Below are 27782 nucleotides of genomic sequence, written 5' to 3'. Positions count from 1 at the left end.
CCTTAGAATATTGAATGCCATATATTGTGAAGATGCCCAAAGTCAGTCTAGAGTTGGGTGGTGCCATTAATTAATTAAACTGAAGGTATTATGAAGAAATACTCCAGTCTCCAGTTTTGTCTGGATTTCCCAACAAATCGTTTTTAATGCTCCTGAATTTTAATGTTATGAAGAAGAGAAAAAAGACATTGATTTTAAGTTTAAAATAGGGAGGAATACGTGAAATTAGCATCATTTTTATTTTCATGAATGGACTACATATGCTTTCTTGGATAATAAAAAAAGTGTGTGGGAACAGTCCATAGTTTAGTTTTGAAGCATACCCATCTATTAGAAAAGAGACAACAATAAGCAGGAATGTGGCATTTCTAATCCTTCCTTCTTCCCTTCCCTTCCCTTCCCTTCCCTTCCCTTCCCTTCCTCTTTCCCTTCCCCCTCCCTTCTCTAACCTTACAGGTTCTCTGATGTGGTAAACAGAACTTTATTACTGTACATTATACCAGATCTGGACATAGCTCAGATTTTTACAAAGGCATTACAAAACTGGCAGTTTCATTAGTAGGTTGCTTGTAATGACCATTAGCATAGAATATATCTTTTTAATAACTGATGAACGTAGAACTAATATTTTCTGTGAGTAACTTGGATGTAAAGGCTTTGTTACATTTCAGTTCCATCAGCTCAGATTCAGATCAACTCTATTTTCTTACTCCTATGGATGTCCATCTACAATCTAGCTCCTCATTCACCAATTTGGAGAGATTCTTTTTGAGCCCTTTATAACATATTCCATTTATGTCTTCTCCTCCCGGATAATTTGATGTCATTCCAGCTATGTTTTTTTTTTCTTGGAAATTTGTATCGTCCAAATATATTTGAGATCGTCATCACTAGATTTATTGAGTAAGTGTAATGAACAGCCCAAAGTCTTCCCATCAGGAAAAGTCTGTCATATCTTGCATTTTGAAGGATCAATAAATGAAAGGAAAAGACAGAGAATTTCATTATTTTATCTTATTTAGAATATATTTTAACAATATATTAAGACACAAAAAAAGAGAGTACATGAAATCAATTAAGCCATTAAATAACAAAGATTATATTTTAACAAAAGCCAAGAGTAAAGAGAGCTAAACTTCAGTTTTTACTGTACACAGTATCCACCAGTTTACAGACCTTGGACCATTTACTCTTAATTTCAAAGATTGTTAATACATATTAAAGATGCATTTGTTCAAACACTATAGAAAACTTTTCAGCAATTATTTTATTTCTGATTTAGTTTATATTCTTTCATTGTAGTTCTGCAAAAAGACATTTTTAGTTCTTGGGGGAAAAAAATTTTTTAGCCTAAAAAAAAATCACGCCTTGCTGCCCTTTTGAATTGTTAAAAAACACAAGATACTCATACCTTTAATTTTACCTGTCATAGTTTCCTTATACAGATCTGGGATATGAGGCCTATCTCACTTACCAGTCGTTCTTGAAATTGGGGGATTTAATAGCTGGAGACCATGTGGCAGTGGTGAAATGTAAAATTTGTTACTACCAGTTCTGTGGGCGTGGCTTGTTGGTGGGGGTAATGTGATTGGGTGGGCATGGCCAACTTTTTTTTTTAACTTTTAAAAGCATTTTTTTCTACAGCCTCTTTGGCTTAAGAGGTTGGAAAAAAAGGCTTTTAAAAGCCTCTGACGATCAGGCAACTCAGCTGGGATCGTCAGAGGCTTTTAAAAGCATTTTTTTTCTACAAAAAAAGAGGTTGTAGAAAAAATGCTTTTAAAAGTAAAAAAAAAAAGCCTCTGATGATCGCGTGGCTCAGCTGGGCATGGGGGGGGGGCGCAGGGATTTTTGCTACCGATTCTCCGAACCATTCGCCACCATCGCTACCAGATCAGGCGATCCGGTCCGAACCGGGAGCATTTCACTCCTGGCTTGTGGTCCCATTTAATCTTTTTCCCCATCACATTGTCATCTACAGATTTTGTTACCTCACTGCTGATCCCTAACACTAAATGTTATGTACAAGTGAAAAAGCACTAGTCTCGTTACTGATTTTTTAAAAGAATCTGTACTTTTCCCTCTCAACTGTAACAATTATCCATGCTATTCCTATTCTCTGCTTCAAATAAACATACAGATCAATATTTAATTGTTACATTTGTATTTTGTCCAACTTCTAATGGTGCAAATAAATCAAAGTGCAAAGAGGGGGCTGAGGGGTTTTTTAAAATTGTCTTTCTGTAATTTTTTAAGGGGCTTGGGGAGGGGGGAGGGGAGGGAGGGTTATAGGGAGGGAGGTTAGGCTCGGCACAGGGGCATGAAATGGGAGGTACGGAGTGGGGTGTGGAGGGGTTTAGTGCGGGTAGGGAAGAGGGCGATTCTATCAGGACCGTGGTTGGGAGGGGCAGACATGGCGGGAGCAGGAGGCCATATCGTGTTATGGGGGCACGCACCCGCTGTCTTCAAGCGGTGGCATGTCTTGGCCCCCAAGGCTCTTCTCATTCCCCGGGTTGTCCAGAGCTTCAGAGCCCAGGCCTTAGGCTGATGCTATGCAATGCCAGGTCCATGGTTAATAAGGCCCTCATCTGTGAGTTAATTCAGGAGGGGGGAGCGGACCTGGTGGGTATTACAGAGACCTGGTTGGGCCAAGAGGGGGGGTCCCCCTAGTAGAGATGTGCCCACCAGGTTTCCGAGCATTTCATCAGCCGAGGGTCCAGGGCAGGGGTGGGGGGGTGGCGGTTGTTATAAAGGAAGGTCTTGATCCGAGGGAGGCCACTGTACCTCAGATAGCCGGATATGAGTCTCTCCTGGTGAAGTGGGGCCATGGGATGCAGGTGGGCCTGCTGATCACGTACCTGGCTCCCTGCCACATGACACCGGCCCTGCCTGAGCTTCTCAACGTTATTGCCGGAGTGGCAGTTGATACCCCCAGACTGTTGGTCATGGGGGACTTCAACCTGCCGTCTGTCGGTGAGGCGTCTGAAGTGGCTTGGGAGTTCATGGCTTCCATGACAGTCATGGACCTGACACAACTAATTCATGGCCCTACTCACACAGGAGGACACACTCTGGACTTGGTTTTTGTCTCTGATCAGTGGTTGAATGGCCTGGATGTAGGGGATACAGTTATTGAACCCCTGTCATGGTCGGACCATTTCCTCCTGAGGCTGGACTTTCTGACCGCTGCACCCCACCTCAAGGAGGCGGAACTGACCAGGTGGTTCCACCCCAGGCGCCTGATGGATCCTGATAGGTTCCAGAGTGAGCTTGGGCCAGTTCCTGAGACTCTGGCTCACGACTCGACTGAAGACCTGGTGGCCGCCTGGGATAGGACGGCTGCCAGTGCTTTGGACCGAGTCATGCCTTTGCAGCCTCTGACCCGGTGCCGAACCTGCCCGGCTCCTTGGAGAACCAAGGAGCTGAGGCAAATGAAGCACCGGAAAAGATGCCTAGAGAGTGGTTGGAGGGCTAGTCGTTCCGAATCCGACTGAACACTAATTAGGTCTCATATGAAGACCTATTTAGTGGCGATAAAAGCGGCAAAGTGTAATTACTTTTCTACTCTTATTGCATTGGCAGATAACCGCCCAGCTGCCTTGTTTAGAGTGACCCGCTCTCTCCTACACCAGGGAGCGTGGGAGGACCCCTTGCAAGGACAGGCTGAGGATTTTGCACAGTATCTGCACGATAAAATCGCTCAGATTCGGGAAGGCTTGGACTCTGACTGGGTAGATTCCGGCGAGGTGTCTGAGACTGGTCTTGTGAATGTTATCTGGGATGAGTTCGACCCTGTGACTCCTGAGGACGTGGACAGGATTCTGGGAATACGACTGATCCTGGACCTCTGTACTTTCCGTTAAGGCCCTGAAGACTTTTTTATTCCACCAAGCTGGCCTAGCCTAAAAGGTCTTATGGGTTAGTTTTTTAAATTGTATAGATGTGGGGTTTTAAATTGGGAGGCTGATCGATTTAATTTATTTTAGTTATTTTTAACTTTTATATTATATGTATCTTAATTCCAGCTGTCCATCGCCCTGAGTCCTTCGGGAGAAAGGCGGTATATAAATTTAATAAACAAACAAACAAACAAACAAACAAACAAACAAATAAATAAATAAATAAAATGTAAGAAGCAATGGAAAATTAAGTGATGCTAATCAATGGTAAGAAAAATCATAACGTTTCATAAATTAAGCAAGGTAACCACACAATAAAACCTTAATATTGCACTTTGAGTCCAGCTCTTACTTGACAAAATCTCCCAGACTGGTGACTATCAGTCATCTTAACCAATTTCATAAATTACACTTAGGATAAAATTCTGTTGCTGACACCCCAAGATATATTAGATGCAAAACCTATTGGAAGTAGCTATAGAAATGTTATTTAAAAGTCTAGATGGGCTATCAAAGGACTAGCATGTGGTAGAAGAGCTGATATTAAAGCCAAGGACCTTGACCAAATAAAGTTGTATTCCCATCAGAAATTCATAAACTATTGTACATATCAACTGCTATGTAAAGTCAGCTTATTGCCCCCACAAACTGGGTCCTCATTTAACCTACCTTAGAAAGGATGGAAGGCTGAGTCAACCTTGAGCCTGGTAAGATTCGAACCTGCAGAAATTGCAGGCAGCTGTGTTAATAACAGGGTGCATTAAACCACTGTACTACCAAGGCTATATGTCACAACACACACAAAAAACAAAACAAAACAAATAGGGCTTCATTTGAGACCATAGTTGCATGGTCACAACCACCAGTCTAACTTCTTAAAAGTCCCTCTTCTCCCTTGGTATCCCACTCTCATCATCTAACATTCTCTCAGGATTTCCTCTATAGCTATGAGATCTAAAAACATTAGGTTTAAGTAGTTTATGTATTTGTGCTGCATCCAAAGAGTTCAGCTTAAAGTCCAAACTCCATATCACCTATTGGAACAAAATCATGGATGTGTAAAATACTTACATATTCAGTACGGTAGTCCTTGATTTATGACCACAATTGAGCCAGAAATTGAGACATTTGTTAAGTGAGTTTTGCCCCAATTTAAGACTTTTCATGCCATGGTTGTTAAGTGAATCACTGCAGTTGATAAGTTAGTAACCCAGTTGTTAAATGAATCTGGCTTCCCCATTGACTTTGCTTGTCAGAAGGTAGCAAAAGATGATCACATGACCTTGGGACACTGCATCCATCATAAGTATGAGTCAGTTGCCAAGCATCTGAATTTTGATCGCATGACCATGGGGATGCGGCAAAGGTCGTAACTGTGAAAAATGGCCATAAGTCGCATTCTTCAGTGCCATTGTAACTTTGAACAGTCACTAAACAAACTAGGCCTACCTGTATCATTGTTCTGTATCTATTTCTTAGAAATGGAAATAATTTCTGTGGCATTCTCTGAGGTGTACAGTATTTCTGAACGGACTCATTTAGGATAATGCTGCAGATACAGATTTATTTCCTGCCTCAAGGCAAAATCATAATCATCGTTTCCATCTTACAAATGGGGCATTTGTGTTCATGCGTGTGTCGGTTTGTGTCTGCACACAGCCACGAGGGAAGGGAGACTTTGGCAGGATGCCAGTCGACAGAAGGCAGAATCTTCTTACAGATGGCCGAGGCTCCACGGGACTAGTTCTTTCCTTGTGCAATTAGCATAGAACTCTTCTATGAAAAATGAGCCTCCATGACTGTTTCAGAAGAGAGGTTAAGTGAAACCAAGGGTGGGAAAGAATCAAGAACTAGCTTAACTCCGTGTCCTTAACTGACCTCAAGCAATGGGAGACAAGTTAAGGACAGAAATGCAAAGGCAAGGAGCTCCTTTGGGGGGCTTGTTGTGATTTCAAGATAGGCTCATAATGTCACTGTAATGTAATTTGAAGAAATTTAATTTCCTCTTTATTATTGCCAGTGCATTTTTATGCAGTAGTAAAATCTTGATGCCCCCACCCCCCTCCTTGTTTTTTTACTTTGCCTGAAGACATATGGGCTTTCTGGATCACAGCAGATTAGAGTGTTCTCTCTTTAATAGTCTGAAAAATATGCTTGTTATTGACCTGATGGTCTATGACACCAGGCTGTGTGCCTGGTAGGCCAGAAGAGCATATGTTAATTTGCAAATATATTAACTTAAAGAACAGGATCGTTTCCTTTTAAAAATATATTTTAAAGAATAGGAAGTGGCCATATTTGGAAAGGAATCTTTCCTGAAAAGAAATAAGGACGCTTTATATAATTTAGGGATTTTATGTGTAATTTTAACCCGGAGTTTTTGTTTTATTTTTCTGTTCTATTGTTGTGAATCGCCCTGAGTCCACTCGGAGAAAGAGCGGCATATAAATCTAAACAAACAAACAAACAAACAAATAAATAATTATTCAATATATTGTTTTGTTTGTTTTGTTTTTGTTTTTATTGGATTTATATATCGCCCTACTCCCGAAGGACTCAGGGCGGTGAACAGCCACAGAATAAAACACATAAATACCAAAATTTTAAATAGAATAAAAATGAATTAAATAATTTGGCTGAGACAAATTTAAAATACCCAATAATTTAAAAACAAATTAAAATTTACATTTAAAAGCGGAAAAGATTTTGGCCAGGCCAACTTGATGAAATAAGAAAGTCTTGAGCGCGCGACAGAAGGTGCGCAGATCCAGGATCCTCCGTATCTCCGGGGGGAGCTCGTTCCAGATCGTAGGTGCCCCCACAGAGAAGGCTCTCCCCCTAGGGGCTCTCCCCCTAGGGGCTACCAGTCGACATTGTTTGGCCGATGGCATCCGGAGGAGCCCCTCTCTATGGGAGCGTACTGGCCGGTGGGAGGCTATTGGTGGTAGCAGGCGGTCCTGTAGATAACCAGGTCCTAAGCCATGGAGCGCTCTAAAGGTGATAACCAAAACCTTGAAGCGCACCCGGAAGACCACCGGGAGCCAGTGCAGCTCGTGCAGGAGAGGTGTTACATGGGAATGCCATGTCGCTCCCATAACCACCCTACGGCCGCACTCTGCACCACTTATTAATGAAACAATGATTTGAACTATATCTAAACTACAATAGAACTTCAACAAGGTGAAATGAAGAGGTAGAAACTAAAAAAAAAAAGAAAAAAACCAACAAAAGATTTTTGCTACATAGCTGCAATTAGATTAAAATATAGGACTGTGAAGACAAAATTCAGATTTCAGTTACTCAAATTACCTAGAAAAGAAAAGTCAAAACTGCTGGCAAATCCTTTTACCACTCCCCCCCCAAAAAAAACTGCCCGTGCATTTTACGGAAATACATACAAAATCACATACACATGAAAATGTGCAAATTAAATAACTAATTAGAATAAAATCAAATTAATTAATTAATTTCTATAGGTGCCTATTTTAGATTCTGGGCTGCAAACAATCATAAAATAGCTAAAAACGATTACGGTATAAGACAAAACAAAATATATATGGCAACTGAGAAAAATTATCAACATAGATATCAATATGGCCAGAAAACAGGGCCATTCGAGGCCCAAGCACATAACCATGTCTTCAAGTCCTTCTGAAAAGTTAAAGCAGGTCAGGGTCACCCTGATGTCTGAAAAAAAGATGTTCCAGGCTTTATAACTCTTTATAATTTTGATAAAAACAGACCAATTGTTTTGTAGTTAGTAAAAAGGACTTGATTGCATTGAAATGTTTGGCTAGGATGATATTAGTTAATATTAATTGGAGAGTGAGCTTAACTCTCGGTTAGTCATGTTTGTTGTTTGGTTTTAGTCCTGTGTTTATGTGTTTCTATATTTCGCTTCCTATATTGCTTTTCAACCATTATTGTGTGTTAATTTTATTGTAAATAAATTTAAAAGAAAAATTTCTTTTAAAAAAAAAGAAAGATGTTCCAGAGGGCAGAGAAGGAACATTTATTTATTTCTTTATTTATTCAATTTGTGTGCCGCCCCTCTCCGAAGACTCAGGGCTGCTCACAATGCATTTAAAATCATTATAAAAAACATTTAAAAATTAAAAACATTAAAAACATTAAAACTCATTCACACCATTCATGGCCAGATCTCGCCGGATCGCAAGAGCAAGGTCAACGGCACCAGGCCTGCTGGAAAAGCCAGGTCTTCACCGCTTTTCGGAAGGCCAATAGGGCGGGGATGGTCCAGACCTCAGGAGGTAAGTGGTTCCAGAGAGCTGGGGCAGCCACAGAGAAGGCCCTCCCCCACGGGCCCGCCAGCTGGCATTGTTTAGCTGATGGGACCCGGCGGAGACCAACTCTGTGGGATCTTACCGGTCGTTGGGAGTTATGCGGTAGAAGAACATCTCCTAGTCCCTGCCATTCCTTGGCTGACAGGACCTGTAACATGCCCAACCTGCTGGACCAAATTGGACTGATAGAGACAACTGGGAGAAGACAGTGCCTCAGGTAACTTGGTCCCAAATTATATGTCTTAATACATATACTTTACAAACCAATCTGGAAATAGGGAAGAGAACTGTAATATTTGACAGCCTGTGCAAATGAACCCTGATTCAATTTAAATTGGAATTTTGCGTTTAAAAAATGACATGATTGGAGTTGAGTTTGGGAAGTCATTGCAAGTACAAGTCTGTGGAGATAGCCAGAAATAGCTTCTGAAAAACAACTTTCTGAAAAGAGGCCACTATTTTAACAATTAAAAAAAATAAATAAATTTGTACATGCCTCCACAACACTTCTTCCAAAGATTTTTACATTCCTCTTGTTCTTGTACAAATCTGAAGTACTTTTGTTTTGGATATTAACTTCAGTAGAGGCCTGATCTATGCGATCTCTTTCCTCTAAGGACCATTTCCAGTTCAGGAATACCTTATGCATAACTGTCTGCCTGCTGCAGACTGTGCACTTTTAGTCTTTCCTATGGTGTTTTTGGCAGATCTCTTGATATCATTATTCATGTTGACACATTCTGTAAAGTAACTGAGGCAACTTTTGGGAAATAGGAGTTTTTAGTTTCCTTTTCAAACTCACAAGGGGAAAAGGGGGAATCTGTATGCACATATGTGTATATTCAAAAGCATGCATTTATTTAATTTCACATATTTTCCTGTCCCTCCTATCAAAGCATTTAGCTGACATTCTAGACCAGTGATGGCTAACCTTTTCCAGACCGAGTACCCAAAGCGTGCACATGTGTGCATGCCCGCCTGAACCCCTCAAATGCAATGCCTACACAGCCCCCATGCATGTACTCCGCTCCATGTATATACATGTGCCCCCCACATGCGCCCTTCCCCCACGCATGCACATGTGCCCCCCCACACATGTCCCACCCCTGCATATGTGCGGCAGAGACCTGAAGACCAGGTGGCCGGTAGGAGGCGCACACGCATGTGCGGCAGAGTTGAACTGGGGTGACAGCTCACGTGCCCACAGAGAGGGCACTGCGTGCCACCTCTGGCACACATGCCATAAATTCGCGATCACAGTTCTAGAGTGAACTGCTTTCTAATTTTGCCATCATAAAATGGTAAAGCAGGTTAGCCTAGTTAATGAAGAAGCTAGTGCTAGTGACTCTGTATCTGTATCTTACACTTTAGAGATCTAAGCATTCCCAAGCCCAGGTCAACAAAACTCTGTATTTTATTAAAAACATGGAAGTCAAAATACTCAGTTTAGTATTTTAAGCAGGATTTTCCACTGATGCTAAAAAGAGATGCCCCCCCCCAAAAAAAGTCTTCCTTTTCTTTCTTCTCCTTCATTTCCTTCTGGCATGTTTGGAATTAAGCCCAAGGAAGGCTAGAAAATTATAATATTAATGGATTAGTTTGACCTAGGTTTAAGCTTCATTGTCCCCCACCCCACCCTTACAAACTTTCAAATGGATTCAGATAGGACACTGGTGTTTATAATAAAGCTGGTTTATGGACCTCATCATTTGAGATCTCAGATAGGGATGACGACAATACTGCACAGTAAAATAAGCTGCAAAGAGAAAGTCGTCATGTCCTGCTCAGAGGTCACTCTGTTGGACAATGGCACTTTTAAAGTCTGTTTTGCACTTTGCTCCATAATTTCTACTAGAAAAGGGACAGCATCAAATACATTTTTAAGATAATGAAAAACAGAATCATAAATATGTTAGTGATCAGTCTATCTGACCAGGCCTTGCTGTGGTCTCTGGAGAATGATCTAACTGCGGCTATTTGCACTTGGATAACCTCTTGGTAGCAGAAGAAAATGTTTATGAATCTAAAATGGCTCACAAACATTAGAACAAATGATGACTTTATTCAGAGAGACTGAACTGTAAATGACTTCTCCTGGCTATTTGGCATGGGTTAGTCGCCTATTTTAAAGCATGCAGTCAATAAGCAGTGGCCACGTTACTCAGTCTTGCTGCTGAATTCCAAACGATAGCAATGCTTACAGAGAGTAGCCTACTGTATAAATGGAGCAGTCCCCCAAAGAAAGAAGAATAATAAACAGGTTGGCAGAACTTACAACTGGCTCCTGAAGGCTGTGCTTACATCTCAATGGTGCAAAGCGAGTGGATTAAGTTGAGAGAGATGTTCCAGGTGCAGTCTGTTAAAGCTGATTTCGGTTTCTCACTCTGGGAACTCTGCTCTTTGTTGATATTAAGGGAAATTGCAAGAGAGTTTTGCAATCCTTGTTATGTTTACCCCAAATCACCCTGCAAGACAGGAAAAATGTCACCTATTTATCTTTTCAAACATGGAGGCATTGTGTGACTTCTTCCAGATTATAGAGGATCTTCTCAGCTAAATGGAGAGAATAAATAGCCTTCATGCCAGTGGTGAAATCCAAATTATTTTACTACCGGTTCTGTGGGTGTGGCTTGGTGGGCGTGGCTTGGTGGGCATGGGAAGGAAGGATACTGCAAAATCTCCATTCTCACTCCACTTCAGGGGAAGGATACTGCAAAATCCCCATTCCATCCCCACACCTGGGGGAAGGATATTGCAAAATCTCCATTCCCACCCCACTCTGGGGCCAGCCAGAGGTGGTATTTGCCAGTTCTCCGAACTACTCAAAATTTCCACTACCAGTTCTCTGAACTACTCAAAATTTCCACTACCAGTTCTCTGAACTACTCAAAATTTCCGCTACTGGTTCTCCAGAACCTGTCAGAACCTGCTGGATTTCACCCCTGCTTCATGCACAAATGATGCTCATTTGCATATGTACATGGATTTCAGCTCCAAGTTCTGGAGAGATGCAATTCCAAGTTATCATGTTGTGGGTTAAATTGTGGCCAAAGAAAACATATCTCTGAGCTGACAATTTAATTTTTTGTCGGACAGAACTAACCAGACATTTTGATGCTGGGTTGATACATTGACTTTATATGCCACAGGGAAAGGTTTAATTGCTGAAAATGGGGAAATGGGAAATAGGAATAAGAGCAGTGTATTAGTATCTTGATTTTTAAGTACATGTTACAAGGCTCAGTATTGCTGATTAAAGAACTCAACATTGAAAAAGACCACACTGAAGATGTCAAGTGGCATAATAGCTTTCAAAAGTTTTAATCCCTGAAAACTAATGCAAGTTATTTATAAGCAGTCTGTAGGGGATGAGTATATATGTCTGCATCATTCATCTTTTTGACTTGCTTTCTATTTGCTATACTTTTCAGTAGCAACTAGTTTGTTCAGATGTAAAAACATAAACTTGCCAAGCCACTTAGACAAATTACGTTATGATTTGGGAGGAATATATGAAATAGTTTTCCCTCTTCTGCCTTGATATATATGATACATTTTATGGATAGTCATTAGTCATTTGAAAACTTCCTTTGATTGCATGGTAATCATCTAGCCACTGGTGAAATTGAGGATTATTGCACTCCTGGTTATCCCCATGACAGCACTTGCTTTCAATAGCAGGGCCAGAAAAATACCAAAATCTTCTTTCTACGTAATCAGGACCATCATGTGCAATATTTTAAAGTGTCCCAGTCTTGGCTAGCTGATTCCACTAAAATTCTGAGAAAACATGTTTCAATAAGAGCGTGCCAATTATCACAACAATAAATGATTTGTTTATGGGCAAGCAATTGAAACTGGATGCATGTAATTGTTTGCAAACTCTGACTCTAACAAGGCTATTTTTTCCCACAATATCTCACCCTTCTTTTCCTAGGTGTGATTCTGCTTTTCATTAGAGCAAACTGGCAATGAAGGAGATGTAGATAATGTGTTGTGTGTGTTCCTGGGATGAAGGAGGGGAGAGCTGGTACTAAAGCTGGCTTAATGAAAACCAGCTTTTGTAGAAGCAGAAAAGACCTTGATAAACCTTATAGCTTCCTGCTAGGGGGTTTATTCAACTTTTCTCCCCAGTTTTAGTTGGAATCTTGTTTTGAGACTTTCTACCCCAGGTAAACTATTTAATTCTTCACTATGGAGAAGAACTTTCAGAGAAACAGGAGAATTGGGCTTTACTAGTTGATCTAATATAAGCCATATGTACTTACATGCTGCTTGGATTCTAGGTGGAACATCCCCCTCCCCATGCCATTACCAACTGTTGCAGAAGTTTGGAGTGGGAACAACTTGTGATACACTAAAAGGCCATTAGTACAGGGCTATCAAACTCACGGCCCGTAGGCCAGATGCGTCATGCACTGGCCATGCCCAGTTTAGCAAAGGAGAAAAAGCTCCCGATACATCACGTGACACCACTGTAACAATGCAAGCTGGACACCGCTGCATTAGCAGAAAAAGAATTGGAGCCATCGTAGATATTATTGCTTTCTTCTCCTCAATGACATTTAAAAAGTTCTAGCATATATGGGTAAAACTTGTGTAATTATCTACAAAAGAAGAAATGTGACAGCCATACATCAAATACAATCTTAAATAAACAGTGGAGGGAATGTCCCAGGGTATTTGCCCATATGTATGAGGATATGTTGGGCTAATGAACTACAAACTCTGCTTCTTGTTACCGTTGTAGTTGCAGATCTATTTTTAACTTGGTTGCACTGAAATCATTGGCTGGACAAATAGAGTAGCAAGTGTAGATTAGGTGCAAGCCTGGTCAAATTATGCTGTGCAATGTTAATGCCATGCATGTGGGAAAAACATTGGTTGGAATTGAGCCCCCCCAAAATCTGATACCATTTCCAAATTGCATATTACCTCCATCCCATTCCCTGTCTCCCCTATAATATTGTTAAATTGTATCCACATCTGGTCATAGGAAAGGATAAAATGAAAATAAAACATGGCCATAAATTTTTTTCACATATTTGTAAACTAGGGCCCTGTATGATATACCATCATAAACAACTAACAGAGGCCAGTGTCACCTAAATGAGCCTATACTTATTCACATACAAATTATTTTGTCTGCTCCACAGCAATTTAGCTTTATTTGAACAAGATTTTTTTTCCTGTTCCCACCTATGTTTTGCAAAACAGACTACTAGAATATTTTGATTATTTGCTTTCATGAAGAAGTTCCTTTTTCAGATTAATAATGTGAACTTGAGTTAGGCAGAGAAGCTTTAAAAGAGCTAGAATGTACATTCCATGTGGTGTCCATGTTTGTCATAATGAAATTGCTGGTACTAGTAGTGAAATATTAGGTCTTGCCAATAAGTTAGAGTGGAGTATAAGCACTAAGTGTTTTACATACTCTAAATGGAATGTGTGTGGTTAACAGTGATACAAAAGCTATAAAATCCTCTTCCCAACTTTCTACAGTATGTTATGAATAGGTAGCATCTGTTTTCATTATCATGCATCCACTGTTTTTTTTAAAGAAATGTACCTAGGTTTACCCCCTCCTCAAAAACTCCCCTCCCAATCCAATTAATTTCTTCCTTCTTCAAATGATACCATCGACATTAGAAGCTTATTTGCACTGTAAATTACACAATTTATGAAGAATGATATAGAGGAATATCAGATCACTCTATTTCTAATCTGTGATAATTTTGCATCTGTTCATTCATAATTATATTTTACTGTTGCTAAACTAATCTGCTACTTTTTTATGAGAAAACAATAGGCACGATATTCTGATTCAGAGGTATTGGCAGGGGTGCTATTCAGCAGGTTCTGACAGGTTCTGGAGAACTGGAAGCGGAAATTTTGAGTAGTTTGGAGAACCAGCAAATACCACCTCTGGCTGGCCCCAGAGTGGGGTGGGAATGGACAATATCCTTCCCCCAGGAGTGGGGAGGGAATGGGGATTTTGCAGTATCCTTTCCCTGCCACGCTCACCAAGTCACACCAAGTTCACCAAGTCACGCCCACAGAACCAGTAGTAAAAAAACATTGAATTTCACCACTGGATATTGGGAAGATGTTAATTGAAAAGTTACACACTTGCAAATGCATTTTATATGCAGTTTGGGATTACTTATGAGCCCCAAATTAACCTGCTTAAGTGGATGTTGTGTTAAGTATGAAGGGTAAATTGCATTCTGATTGCTAATTTGCAGAATGAGGATCAGGTTAGTTTCCTTTCAAACTTAGATGATATAAAACCTTTGAGCATTCCTGGTACAATACATAACTGCCTGAAATATACCCATCTGTATATATTCAGTCCAGCATGAAGCCCATTAGAAGCATAGAAGTAAAAAAGTGGTTTCTCATTTGGGCCTCTTTTCTATCTTTTTAGTCTTAGAATTGTGAAATCACGGCATGCTCTTTAAGGAAGTGAGGCAACTGTTCCTCTTTAATTCTTCACTTGGCAGTAGAAGACAGAATTCATGGAGAAATGAATAGAAAGGAAAATAAGGTGCAATGCATCTCTTTTCTCCTATTTAAGCCATGATCTGGAGTACTTCTGGTCTCCTTGAGAGGCTGGTATAGACCTGTGGGATTATGTGGTTCAGGCTGAGAGGCTGGATGGGATTTTCCCCTCCTGCTGAGAATCTTGTTGTGAAAGAACAAAGGAAATCAACTCTCGTGGGCTGGAGAAAGCCGATGAAGTTAAGAAGAGAAAAGAACTTGAAAATGAGACTGCGAACAGGGAGGGGGGGGAGAGGAATAATGGATAATGGCTCAAGTGCGGCTGCCCAGCTGGAATAGTCTGAAGGGCTATCTATCTTGCCTTTTTATTGTTTACTTCAGTGGAAAATCAGGGTTAATAGTACAAAGAGGAATAGTACAAAGAGGAACAGCACGTTCCATGAGGAAATCTAGAGATGGTTATCCAAACCTGACAACTGTCTAAGAGGCATCGCAAGGAGAGTCAGCCTTGTTTTGGGCAGCTCAGGTAGACACACTTGCCTGCTGCAGGATGGACAGCGGAGGGGAGAAATGCCAGACAGGAGGTCTGTTTGGCAAGAGGCCGGGAAACTAAAACCTGGGCTGCTCTGTGGTTGTTTCAGGCTTTGCTTTTCTTCTTTCTCCTGCCTGCTCTTTCCCCTGTTGTTATGCTGTGAGTTCCCTGTAGGCACGATAGACGTGTTCCTATGTGTTTGTGTAGCTTCTAGTATTGTGGTGACCTAAGCTCCATTGGGGCTTTTAGGCATGACTGCAATAATAAATAAGAAGAAAGGAAGAATGGAAAGAGGAAAGGAAGAAGGGCAAAGTGAAACAAATAGGGGTCTGCAAGAAAGGAAATGTGAGGCATTTCAGATCAGGATTTGACTTTGAACTGGCATTCACCTAGTATCAACTGGCAAGGAAACTCACCTCCACCCACCTACCCCAAACTAGGTTTCTTCATAGTGTTCTGAAAAGTTTACTGCTTGTAAAATTCTACATTTTTTCCTGCTAACTTACATAAATATTTATATGGCCACCCAACTCAGACCATGTGGCTCTGGATGATGTACCAAAAAAAAAAAAAAAAAGGAAGAAAATAAAACCACAAAATAAAAAAAGACCCATATGAAATAATAAAACAACAATGAGAACATCTAAAATGTTCTGGAGCTTGATAACTGGAACCCAAGCTCATCCTGATTCCAAGGCCCAGAGAATGATACTGTTCTTATGTGAAGCCTAACATTTATCCTATGCTGGGGGCAGATTGTTCTAAAGGACAGAGGCCACCATAGATAAGGAAAAATATCTGGGTCCTATAAAATGAAGTTATTCCATGAAAAGACTTGGGTGTGTAGCCTTTTTATTGGAGTTAATAGGATAGCCAGATAGTTTTGAGAACAGGCAATCCTGCAAATAACCTGGCCCTATGCCATGTAGGTCTTTTTTAGGTGATAACCAAAATGCTGAATTGCACCCAGAAGCCTATTGAGAGTCACTGTAGCTTCTGGTTATTCAATAATTTTTTTGGTGTTATTTTTAGGTACCTGTGCTGCTGCATTCAGGACCAATTGAACCTTCTGGCTAGTCTTCAAGGGCAATATTGCAACAATTCAATCAGAAGGTGCTGCCCCCTGTTGGGCTTCAGGATGGCTGTTTGATAGGGCCTTGGACATCCTAAGATGGCTGCATGATTCTGGCTGGTTTTCTTGCAGAATCACCAGCCAGCTCCAGTTCTTGCTATACCTAGGTTCAACAGTTCTTTAATTGCACCCTTGCTCAATATCTATCTATCTATCTATCTATCTATCTATCTATCTATCTATCTATCTATCATCTATCTATCTATCTATCTATCTATCTATCTATCTATCTATCTATCTATCTATCATCTATCGTCTGTCTATCTATCTATCTATCTATCTATCTATCTATCTATCTATCTATCTATCTATCTATCTATCTATCTATCATCTCAACATTTTACCATCATGACTCATATCTGTTCCTCCCCATACAGACCCAACAGCCTCCAGATATTACAAAACCTCTTCAAGAAGATCTCCTGTTCTGCCCAGATTTGTGATCTGCATATTGATGTTACCTAACTCTGTACTGGATAACCTAGCCCGTAACTTTACATAAATGAGTGGAGAGTGTTGAGTCTTGTGTTATGCCATAACAAAGGGACTTTTGTAGTCCCAATATATCTGGAGGGTGTCAAGTTAGGCAAGGAAGTTCTTTTATTTGGTTACCAAATTTGATAGCACACCACACAGCAGTATGCAACGTTTTAAGATGACCACTATATTCATGTGATTTGCTAGTATTGCCAGCAAATTGTATTTAACAAAGTTACTGAATATTGGGCCAGTTCTGTTGGACTTTTCTATCCCAGTCATTATCATTCATCAGCTATGGTATAAATTACACATATCCATATCCATAATTTGTCTTTGCAACTGTAGTCAACAGATTAAAATCTGTAATAACATAATTTAAAGGCATATTGTCCTGATAGTTTTTGGAGAAAATGATACTGGCCATTTTACAAAGTTGCACTTTAAATAATGTCATCATGACTTCATATTAGAATGTCAAGATGACCCAAATTCTGCCTTGTGACCATTCAAAACCACATCTTCTATCCCGTGGAAACAACAGGACAACGTTGAAGTTCTTTCATGGATTCTTCCAGGTCCATTTAGTGAAGTCATCAAGTAATTGCTCTTAGAGTTATTATTCTGAAAGATCATGTTGCTTCTCTCCATCCTCATTTCATTGGCCAATTGTAATTCTACAGCCTATTTGCTCTCTCCCCTCCCCCCCAGCATGTCCAATTCTTGTCCAAATTGTGTCCAATCCTTGGGAACTGCCCAGACAAATCCCTGGGAGATTGCTCAGAAAAGTTTGCTGACAAGGTTTCTCAGGAGTGGTTTGCCATTGCCTCCGTCCTAGGGCTGAGAAAAAAATAACATTGGGTGGCATTGTGCCTAAGGTAGGACTAGAACTCACTGTCTCCCAGTTTCTAGGTTGATGACTTAATCACTACACCATAAGTGCCATGCTATTTACCTTTCAGTAAACAAGAAATATCAGTGTGATGTTGAAAGTAGGAAAGTGTGGCAATTAATGGGTGTTGGGGAGCCGCACATGGGGAATATGTTATTATTTTCTCTGTTTTTATTTTTGCTTGCATACAGCACATTAGTAACACTTGGGCTCCTGTACAATAAATTGCATAAACGTAGTTGAGTAAAGTGAGATTTCTAAAAGACAGTACTATTGGCCTAGCACCACTTGTGCAATAGACCTCCCCAAGTCTTGTTGTGTTGTTAACAGCAGATTTCCAGGATTGTTAATTAAGAGAGGCACAAAATCCACATGGACACAGAAGCTTCTGCTTTACAAACTTATGTAAGAGACAAACATGCACACAAACAAACAGGATGGTCAAATAAGTGATGAGGAAAAAGACACAGCAGATGCAGATGTAGAGGAAATCAGACTTATATGTCCAGGTGCACATTTGGAAGTAATTAGGACAATGTAAATATAAATAAAATGTATCCAATCTTATAGGGAAGATTGCATCCAGGTGACCTTGTATCTGTTCTGCTGTTGTCCAAATCCGAAGTATAAATGGACAGCTGTAAGCTCCAAAAATCTCCTTTCTTATCAGTAGAATCAGGCTTCCATTGATGTCCCCTTCAAAGAGATGACACCTTTGGACAATGAATCATTCTTATAAGGTGGGATACATGATCATCCAACAGCCATAGGCCTTAGTCTGAAGTTTAGGACAATGACCCTGCTCTTTTGACCTGTAATTGCCAAATCACTTAACAATGTTAACTCTTTTTTTTTGTTAAACAAGTTTGTCTTTGTCTGCGTTGTTGGTTGTATAAATATTTTTGGTATTCACCCCCTTCCCCATCACATAAGTAGTGCAGTCATGCTAGAGAGGGTTAGCTATTGGTACTGGAATCAAACAGGCATCATTAACAAAAAGCAGAACACCCGTTCTTTCCTGGCATAAATTGATTTTGTATGCAACTAAACAGCTGAGTGGGACACCAAAATAGGAAACATATTTTTTTATGAATTGCTCTCTCTCTTTTATTTTGTTTTGTTTTGCTTCTTGTTGAAGAAGAAAAAAAAATCCCATTGAGTAAAGAATAAGGATAGAAGAATTTCCAAACAAAGTGTTTGTTACATTTTGGAATACTTGAGTTGTTTTTGTTTATGGTATGATCTCCTCCTCCCTCTCGGTTTCCCCTTCTAAGCCTTTGGGCATGTATTCCGAGCCAGGGGAGCCCACAAACAGGCTGGAATTTTCAGTATCACTCCTTATATCAGCAAAGTGGTTAGTGGGTGTGCAGGCCAATGGGAGCCAAAATAGGAAAGGACAAGATGGGAGTCAACAGCATCTAAAACAAAGAATACTAACTATTGTAGAACAAATATGGAGCATGGTTAAAGTGGTTGGTATCTCATTTCCCTAGCAAGACCCGATCAAGTATTTATAAGAGCCGTGGTGGCGCAGTTGTTAGAATGCAGTATTGCAAGGTAATTCTGCTGACTGCCCGCAGTTCGATTCTCACTGGTTCAAGGTTGACTCAGTCTTCCAACCTTCCAAGGTCGGTAAAATAAGGACCTAGATTGTTGGGGGCAACATGCTGACTCTGTAAATCATTTAGAGAGGGCTGTATCTGTTTCTTAAAAAAAAATTTCACATAAATAGGTGCTCATGAGGAAGAATCATATTTGGCCTGTGCAAAGCTAATCTTTTCGGCATCTTTAAGAGCCAGTTCAGACATTAAGACAGTCTTGCTAATAAAGTCAAAAACTCTTAGTTCAGAGAGTCTGAGGAGTGAAACATGTCAGATGGGAAAAGACATCAGAGCCACTACTTCCTTGATTAAAAGAACTATAAGAGGTCTTGTAAATAATTCAGATGATTTGCCCATGAATCTTCACCTCAGATATTAATTGAATGCACAGATCTAAACAATGGAACATCACTACTAGCAGATTATACTATTCATTCCTCAAAGGCAAGTCTGCAAAAGCAAGGAACAGCAAAAAGAGTGTGTTAAAGGTTTAGATGTATAACGTTTACATCTAAAAATGAAAAAAAAAATTAAATGGTACACTAAGCTGCTTTGGGCAAAAGCAAGAAGAGGTTAGTTCTTTTCCCAGCCAATCAAAACCCCCCACAATTGATATACTTCCTCCAGGGGGGAGAGTATGGGACCTGAATTCTTACTGAATTCTAAAAGCAAGGGTGGATGAGAATGGCTTTCTGGAGAAGGCAAGAATAAACATAAGGTCCCCTTGATGCTCCCATGAAATATCCAGGCACTAATGGTAGCATCTAAATCAATGTTTCTCAGATGTACCAACTTTAAGATGGGTTGACTTCAAATCCCAGAATTGAAATCCAACCACCTTAAAGTTGTCACATCTGAGAACCACTGAGGTATATAAATAAAAAAAAAATATAGAAGGTTGACCATTCTCACTTTTTTCAGAGCAATAGTGGATAGTGTAGCAAGTTTTAGTCCCTGTACCATATCCTCTAGGTAAGAATAGTTTCTAAGAAGGCAAGCATATATCTATTGTTCTACTGAATATATATTTAGGGAACTATAACGGATAAGTAGTTGACAATGTACACTTACAATTATCCTAGCCTGCTTCAAATTACAAATTGTTTATGTAACGTAAGGATCTGTTGAGTTTTTGTTACATGTATTGAAGTGAATGAAAATGAAACTACACATCACAAGTTTACTTTTATGGACTTTCTGCTGTAAGGATGCCATAAGATCTTCAATAGATGGCTAGGGTTTTAATGTGCTATTTATTACAAGAATAGATTTCAACAATAATGTTAAAGAGATTTTAAGTGTACTTTTAATTTAATTCTCTTGTTTTCTGCTTCAGGTTTATGTAGGGGAAAGAGTATAGACATTTATAGCAACATTTTAAAAAGATATATTAAAAGGAGAAAGGTCAGAATGTTGAAATAGAGACAATCATGTATGGATGACAACAAGCCTGCTTTAATATGAATTTTCTCCATGTATGATTTTATATATTGACTACAGAGGTGGTATTCAGTAGGTTCTGACCAGTTCTGGAGAACCAGTAGTAGAAATTTTGAATAGTTTGGTGAACCGGTAAATACCACCTCTGACTGGCCTGGCCCCATCTATTCTCTGCCTCCTGAATCTCAACTGATCGGGAGAAAATGGTGATTTTGTAGTAAACTTCCCCTGGAGTGGGGTGAGAATGGAGATTTTACAGTATCCTTCCCCTGCCACACCACCAAACCATGCCCACCAAGCCATGCCATGCCATGCCACACCCACCAAGCCACGGCCACAGAACCGGTAGTAAAAAATTTTGAATCCCACCACTGATTGACTAGTATATGTATAGCTCCCATTTATAGTAGTGAGTGATGGCTCAGTGGATAAGACACTAAGCTTGTCAACTGAAAAGTTGACAGCCCAAGTTCGAGATCTGAGCATCACATGACGGGTTGAGCTCGGTCTAACTCCTGCCAACCTAGCAGAGGCTGAAATGGAGATGAGCAACACTCCCTATAGTCGGCAACAACTAGCAGAATAAAATCTGCAGGGACTCCTTTTCCTTTATGATAGCATATGTTGACCATTAGATGAATGTAAATGTTACCAGTGTATCTGCAAAGTTTCTGATTTATTTGTTATTGGCTTTATCTGAAAGCAGGCTGCCAAGATATTTCATTGGGCAAAGGTGTAAAGACCTAGTGTTGTTCAGAAGTTTGGAGGTAAACTTTCATCAAGTCTGGCCAAGATGAGCAACCGAAAAAGATGATGGGAATTGCAGCTGAAAGTACCAGATTCCCTTTCCTTGGACACCATACCTTGACATTCTGCTAACTATGTACCTAACATATATTAGTATGTTGTCCCATTAGTCTATCCGATTGCAATAATGTCAAAGAGTAGTTTCCATGCAGGGGTGGATTAATATCATGTATTGATTTGAACTAATTAGTCCATCTGTCATGCCAGAATTCTAGAGTTTAATTGTATATTTGACAGCTGCATAAGGAATGGATACATTATACAGTTTATGAATGAATGTGCCAAAATACAAGAGGGTAGCCTTGTCAGAGACTAATTTACAGCAACTGATGTATGAAATATATTGAAGCAGAAGTTAAAATTTAATCTGGGAATTCAGCCCAGATTTGGTCATGAAGGGAATGCCTCAAAAGAGTTTGGGAAATGAAAGGAGGCCCTGTAGAGTGAACAAGTCCTTTTCCAGCTTAGAGGTTTCATGAAAAGGGAGGTAAACACTGCCGAGAAGAGGATGAAGGGAAATACATACGTACTATGGGGATACCCCTACGGGCAAGAGGTTTACAAGAAGCAGGATACAAATTGGCAAGACAAGGCTGCTAGGATAAAATTAGGATTTTGTTCTTGGTTTAATGTGAATAGTCCTGCTTTGGTTTTGACAAATGTCCCCTAAATAAGGTCTGTTATGCATCCCATCTCTTAAGATAGGCATGGTATACAGGTGGCCTAGAGATGCGAAATTTTCTCACAAGGGAGTAAAATTAACCTCTTTCTCAAGTGTAGTTTTAGTTTTTATTATAGGGATAATCCCCGATTTATGAGCATAATTGAGCCCCACAATTATGGTCATAAGTTGCGACATCCATAAAGCAGGTCATTATATGGACCTGATTTTACACCTTTTTTGTGATAGTCAGTAAATGAATGTGACAATTGTAAAGCAAATACCACAGTCAGTAAGCAAATGTGGTGGTCGTTAAGCAAACCTATTGTTCACTACGGGGCGATTTTTGCCAGAAACCAGAAGTAGATGCCAGTTTCCAGCAAAAATGTTGTAAATTGAGTCAAATGACTGTGTGTGTGTGTATGTTGTTACTGCAAACAGCCATAAATGCACCTGATTGTAGAGTGCCCAAAAAGTGATTTCTTGAGGACATTGGAACTTCTAAACCGGGTGGTAAGTCCATTTTTCCTGCTTCATTGTAATTTAAAACAGTCACTAAGTGACTAGTTGTAAGCCAAAGACTACTTGTAATAGATTCTACATTGTAAATTGCTCTGTAGGAATCTACACAGGAATACTTGTTTGTCTATTTTATCAGCTATATTTTCATCTAATTAAACAAAGCACTGCAAACTATAACAATAAACTTCTCCAATATTCCTTCATTTACAGGAAACTAAATTCTGTGATGTTATCTTGGCTTTTAAAAGGGGAGGGATAGTGGATCAGTGATGAGAGAAGGAACAGCCACATTTGACTCTAAATAATCAACATGGACCTCCCTGAGTTTGAATTGGAAGACAAGGTACTCAAAGAAAGAATTCCAGGTCTTTCCCATTTTTTTAAACATACATTTTCAGGGATAAAGAAGAAGTTAAAATTTTGTACCTAAGGGGCTGCACTACACATGTATCATGTGTAAAGTAATAAGAGGGTGGCGTGACCAAATGAGCATTGGGTTTTTGTTGAGTTTTTGCTACTGAGGTAGAATTCTTTTACTGGAGACTCACCCTGTTAAGGTTAATAGAACCAAGCCACTTGGTACCACTTTTTGTATTTGGGGGTCTTACAGATTAATGCATGATTCTCCTAACTAAGTTGAGCTTCAAGTCAGTTTAAGCTTCAAGTTAGTTAGTTCGAGGACAATTAACCAGTGGAACAGTTTGCCTTCAGAAGTTGTGGGTGCTCCATCATTGGTGGTTTTTAAGAAGAGACTGGATAGCCACTTGTCTAAAATAATATAGGCTCTCCTGCTTGAGCAGGGAGCTGGACTAGAAGATCTGCAAGATGTCTTCTAGATCTATTCTGATTAATAGTTTATCTAATGAAGGGCTGAGTTAGCACAAAGATAGGAAAAGAGTCCTGAATAAAAGACAGCATCTTATTTGCTTTCTTATTCCAGCAGAAGTCCTAGTATTAGGCTGACGGGTAGCAAGGGCTATGCATTGTACTGCCTTAGCTAGCCTATTGAATTTTAATATGCCTCATTATCAGGACAGAAGAAAAATTCCACTGGCAACCAGCTTTTGTCCATTTTGCTTTTTCTGTGAGACAGAAGAAGAATTCATTCTTTTAATCCCAAAAAAGGAGGTAATACAAACCACAGCAAAGGTAAAGAATACAGTAGCCATCATAAGTACATACAGTAAGTAGATACAGTAGCCGGTTACCTATGAATGATGGAGTCAGCACAGTGAACAACACAGTTAATGGCAAGGCCTACTTTCTGCATTTAAGTGCTTCTACAGGTAAATATCTGTTATGATTATGGAAACAATTCAGAATCCAAAAGTACTAATGAAAAGTTCTCAAGAAATCTAAGGAATGTATCATTCTATATTATGATATAGAGCCGTGATGGCGAACCTATGGCACAGGTGCTACAGTTGGCACACAGAGCCATATCAGTGGGCACGTGAGCATTGCCATAGCTCAGCTCCAGCATGCATGTGTGCGCTGGCCACCTGATTTTTGGGCCTTTCGGTCCCACCAGAAGTTAGGAAATGGGCTGTTTCCGGCCTCCGGAGGGCCTCCAGGGGAGTGGGGAAGGCCGTTTTTGCCCTCCCCAGGCTCCTAGAAAGCCTCTGGAGTCTGGGGAGGGTGAAAAACGGGCCTACCGAGCCCACCGTGCCATCATGTGCTAGAAGCGGGGGGGGCGTTGTGCGCACATGCGCAGGGGCGGGGCACATTGAATTATGGGTGTGGGCACCCACGTAGGCAACCTCACCGCGCTCCCCTGCTTTTGGCACATGATGGCAAAGAGGTTAGCCATCACTGATACATGCCACTGAAATGTGAAGTAGTGTACATAGTGCGGGCTAAAAAGTGAGTCATTTTTTGAGAGAAGTCAACATTGTTTATAAATCATTGTTTCTTTGAAGTGGAAAAAAAATGGAGAAAGAGTCCCCTAGAAAGAATTATGATTAACCATCTAATTGTTCTTCTGGTATGCTTGCTTGAGGGCTTTTTCTCTTTTTTGCCCAGTGCACATTAAGAATTTGTTTCTCATCTTACAATCCTTGCACCCAGATGATAGTCATTAAGAAAGAGGCCAGGCAAACAGTTGTGTATATGTAATCCTAACACATTTTAGTCCTGTTTTCCTCACTGTTTTCAACTGAATGTAATGCTGGAGAAATGTTAAAAGCGAGCTCCAAGAGATACCATGGGAGAAATTCTTCATCTTTTGTACTTAATTTCTTTCGGCTGTAGAGAAGGAGATACTCAACAAGAGCACAGTTCTATAGAGATGGCTGTCCAGTTTGATTATGCTGGATTGTGTGAGGCATGCAATAATTTGGCCCTGTACATTTATGATGAGCAATTAGTTGATTTTGTATCCATCTCTCCTGTGCCAGATTCAACCTTCTCCTATTCTTATTCCAGGCACGCATTTTACTTGGCTATTCCAATGTAAGATATGGTACAGTGTGTTGTTGGAAATGAAGTAAAAGGGCCAAATTCCATTAAGTAAATATTAGAATAGCTATAGAATTGCCAATTTAGTTAATTAGCAGTATTGATATTATTGTTTATTAAGCATTTATATAAATTATTTAAAATAATGTATAACTTGTTTAATGTTTAATAATGTATAACTTAAAATATGTATTAGTATCTCTCAAGCACCTATACTAAGCACTGTTATAATGGCTTTTTAAAAAAAAATTAAATAATGCACCATTTCAATATTATCAATTAATGAGGGAATGATGTATATGGCTATTCATCTTCCGAGTAAGAAGAGTAAATGTTATGCTATTTTGTCTAATATAATGGTTTCATTTCTGTGAAAAGGCTAAAATATTTGGTGGCAGTAGGTTTCTTGATTGGATTAAGAGATTGGACAATGTCTAGTTTTCTTCCAATATTTAAGAGAAGTTCAGTTTTGAATCCAATTTTATGATTTTGTTCCTTGTGTATAAAAAGGGATTTGAACCAGAATGACAGATCTTAAACCTCTTATGAGATCCAGGAAACCTGGATCTAGATAAAAGTCTGTGAATTCTGATTTGGCAAAGTAAAGTATGGTGAGCTTAGATTGTTGAACAGGATTTAAATCCAATAAGCAAAATAGTGCCATAATGCAACTCATGGAAAGTACATTACAAATTCTAGCTAGCAAATTCTTTTCCCTCTGTTGACTTCAATATTTGCTATGGGCCCTTATAATTTACTGCAGGCATAACTAAACATAAGCATCTGCTTAAGTAAGGTTTACCTCCTAGTAGCAGTTTATTAACACCAGGCAAAAAGTGAAGCTCCATGTCCTTTGTTTGTATTATGTTACAATAAGCTAACTTTTTGTAATGGTTAGTCACCTCCAATAAAAGTGTACTGGACTCAACTGTTTTTACACTCTTATATTTACAGCAAGTATCCACTGCTAGGAAACAAAACCAAACTGAAAAGAGCTTCCAAATTTATACAAGTTATAGAAACTTCCCTATATGGGAAGCTAGAAATCTTAGCAGGTTATTGATACAGTACCATGAAAGCATAAAATATTGGGGGCACACATAGGAAAAAATGTGTGCCCCCAAAATATACAGAATGAATATATTCTAAACTTAATCTATAACTATACTTTTATTATTATACAGATTTTCACGAGGTTGAATTGCAGCATGTAATTTTAGTTGCTGCAGAATTAATTAAATTCTGTAAAAAAAATATGCATATATGACATTTTAATAAGAGAGCCTGTTTGGAGTAATGATTAAGGCACTGGCCTAGAAACCAAGAGATGGCGAATTCTACTCCCACATTAGTCACAAAGCCAACTGGGTAGTTTTGAGATGGTCACTGTCTTTCAGTCCTAGCAAGACAGCAGTGACAAAGCACTTCCAAAAAGCTGCTAAGAGACTGCAAGGAGTAGTTCAACAATTGCCAGGAGTCAACAATGACTTAAGGTATCCACCCTCCCAGCAACCCCTTTTCATATAATTTTCTTCATATCCATTTAGATATTTTTCACACTGTGCCCACTATGACACTGTGGTTAATGTCTGTTGGGATAACACTGAGTCCGTTAGAGATGTTATTTCCTTCAAACAGACACTACGTTGTTTTCTATGGAAGCAACTTGTTGAAAACAGGGGCATAAAGAAATGGAACCGCACATTCAAGGAGAATCACAATGTGAAAAGGAGAGAGAAAGAAGCTTCAGTATGAAGCGGATTAGAAAAGATTGAAAATGGCTGGCTCAGCAGTCATCTACACTGTTGGAAAGTGTTCGTATGTGCATGATGTCCCTCAGGATTGAAGAGCAGGCTATTATATACAGTAGTTACAATACCTTGAAATACACTACGGAGCAGCTGCAGCATTCTTTCTTTCCCATTGTTCTTCTTCTCCCCTTTACTATTTTTGGCACTTGTGGAATGTTTAGGACATAGCGAATGTGATAAGTCTCTAAGTTCATGGAGTAAAGCCACGTCTGGACAGAGATGGGATCCATGTGTGCCCAACATCACAAAGTGACAAAGGAATGACTCCAACACTACCACACATGTTTTGCTGAAAGACCAACAAAGACAGTGTGTATTGAAAAAAAATGCTCCAAATCTCAGGAGAGGATATAGTAGGCTATAATTCGTATAGCTCTAGATAAAAGGAGAAATTATAGGAACATATGGTATAGGTAAGAGAGAATAACTAACGGAAGATACATTAAATGTTTTATGGAAGATATGCTGAATTATTTACCAGATAAATTATGTAAAAGTGTGCATGAAATAACTTTCTTTGGGTCCAGTTAAGAAAAAAAACCCCCATATTCTCGTTTTCATTCTGACTGATGATGGTCAAAGTCTTGTCAGATCAGCTTGCAATTCACTTAGTAAGTAGGAGGTATTTGGAAACACACATTTGTTTGCTCCCTAAAATTATCTTTTTGCTCATGGGATTTCTGCATACATACAGAATGGTAGGACCATAAGTGCCTTACTGCATTGGTCTCTGAGAATATAACTCCCAG

At 39.6% G+C, this 27782-nt stretch overlaps 1 long non-coding RNA gene across 1 annotated transcript; it reads right to left on the bottom strand.

Annotated features, from left to right (window-relative positions):
- Window positions 1–100: 100 nt before the first annotated feature.
- LOC117666067 (uncharacterized) lies at window positions 101–27236 on the bottom strand. The gene is made up of 3 exons (XR_004591588.3): window positions 27102–27236; window positions 10476–10665; window positions 101–955 (listed from the first exon to the last, which is right to left on the bottom strand). It is a non-coding gene; the product is annotated as an uncharacterized LOC117666067 (long non-coding RNA).
- Window positions 27237–27782: the final 546 nt, after the last annotated feature.

This window comes from Pantherophis guttatus, chromosome 1 (assembly GCF_059756535.1).
Source record: "Pantherophis guttatus breed Tessera chromosome 1, ASM5975653v1, whole genome shotgun sequence".
Classification (NCBI taxonomy): Eukaryota; Metazoa; Chordata; class Lepidosauria; order Squamata; family Colubridae; genus Pantherophis; species Pantherophis guttatus.
The sequence above is the reverse complement of the archived record's forward strand: the minus strand, read 5'-3'. Positions and strand labels throughout refer to the sequence as shown.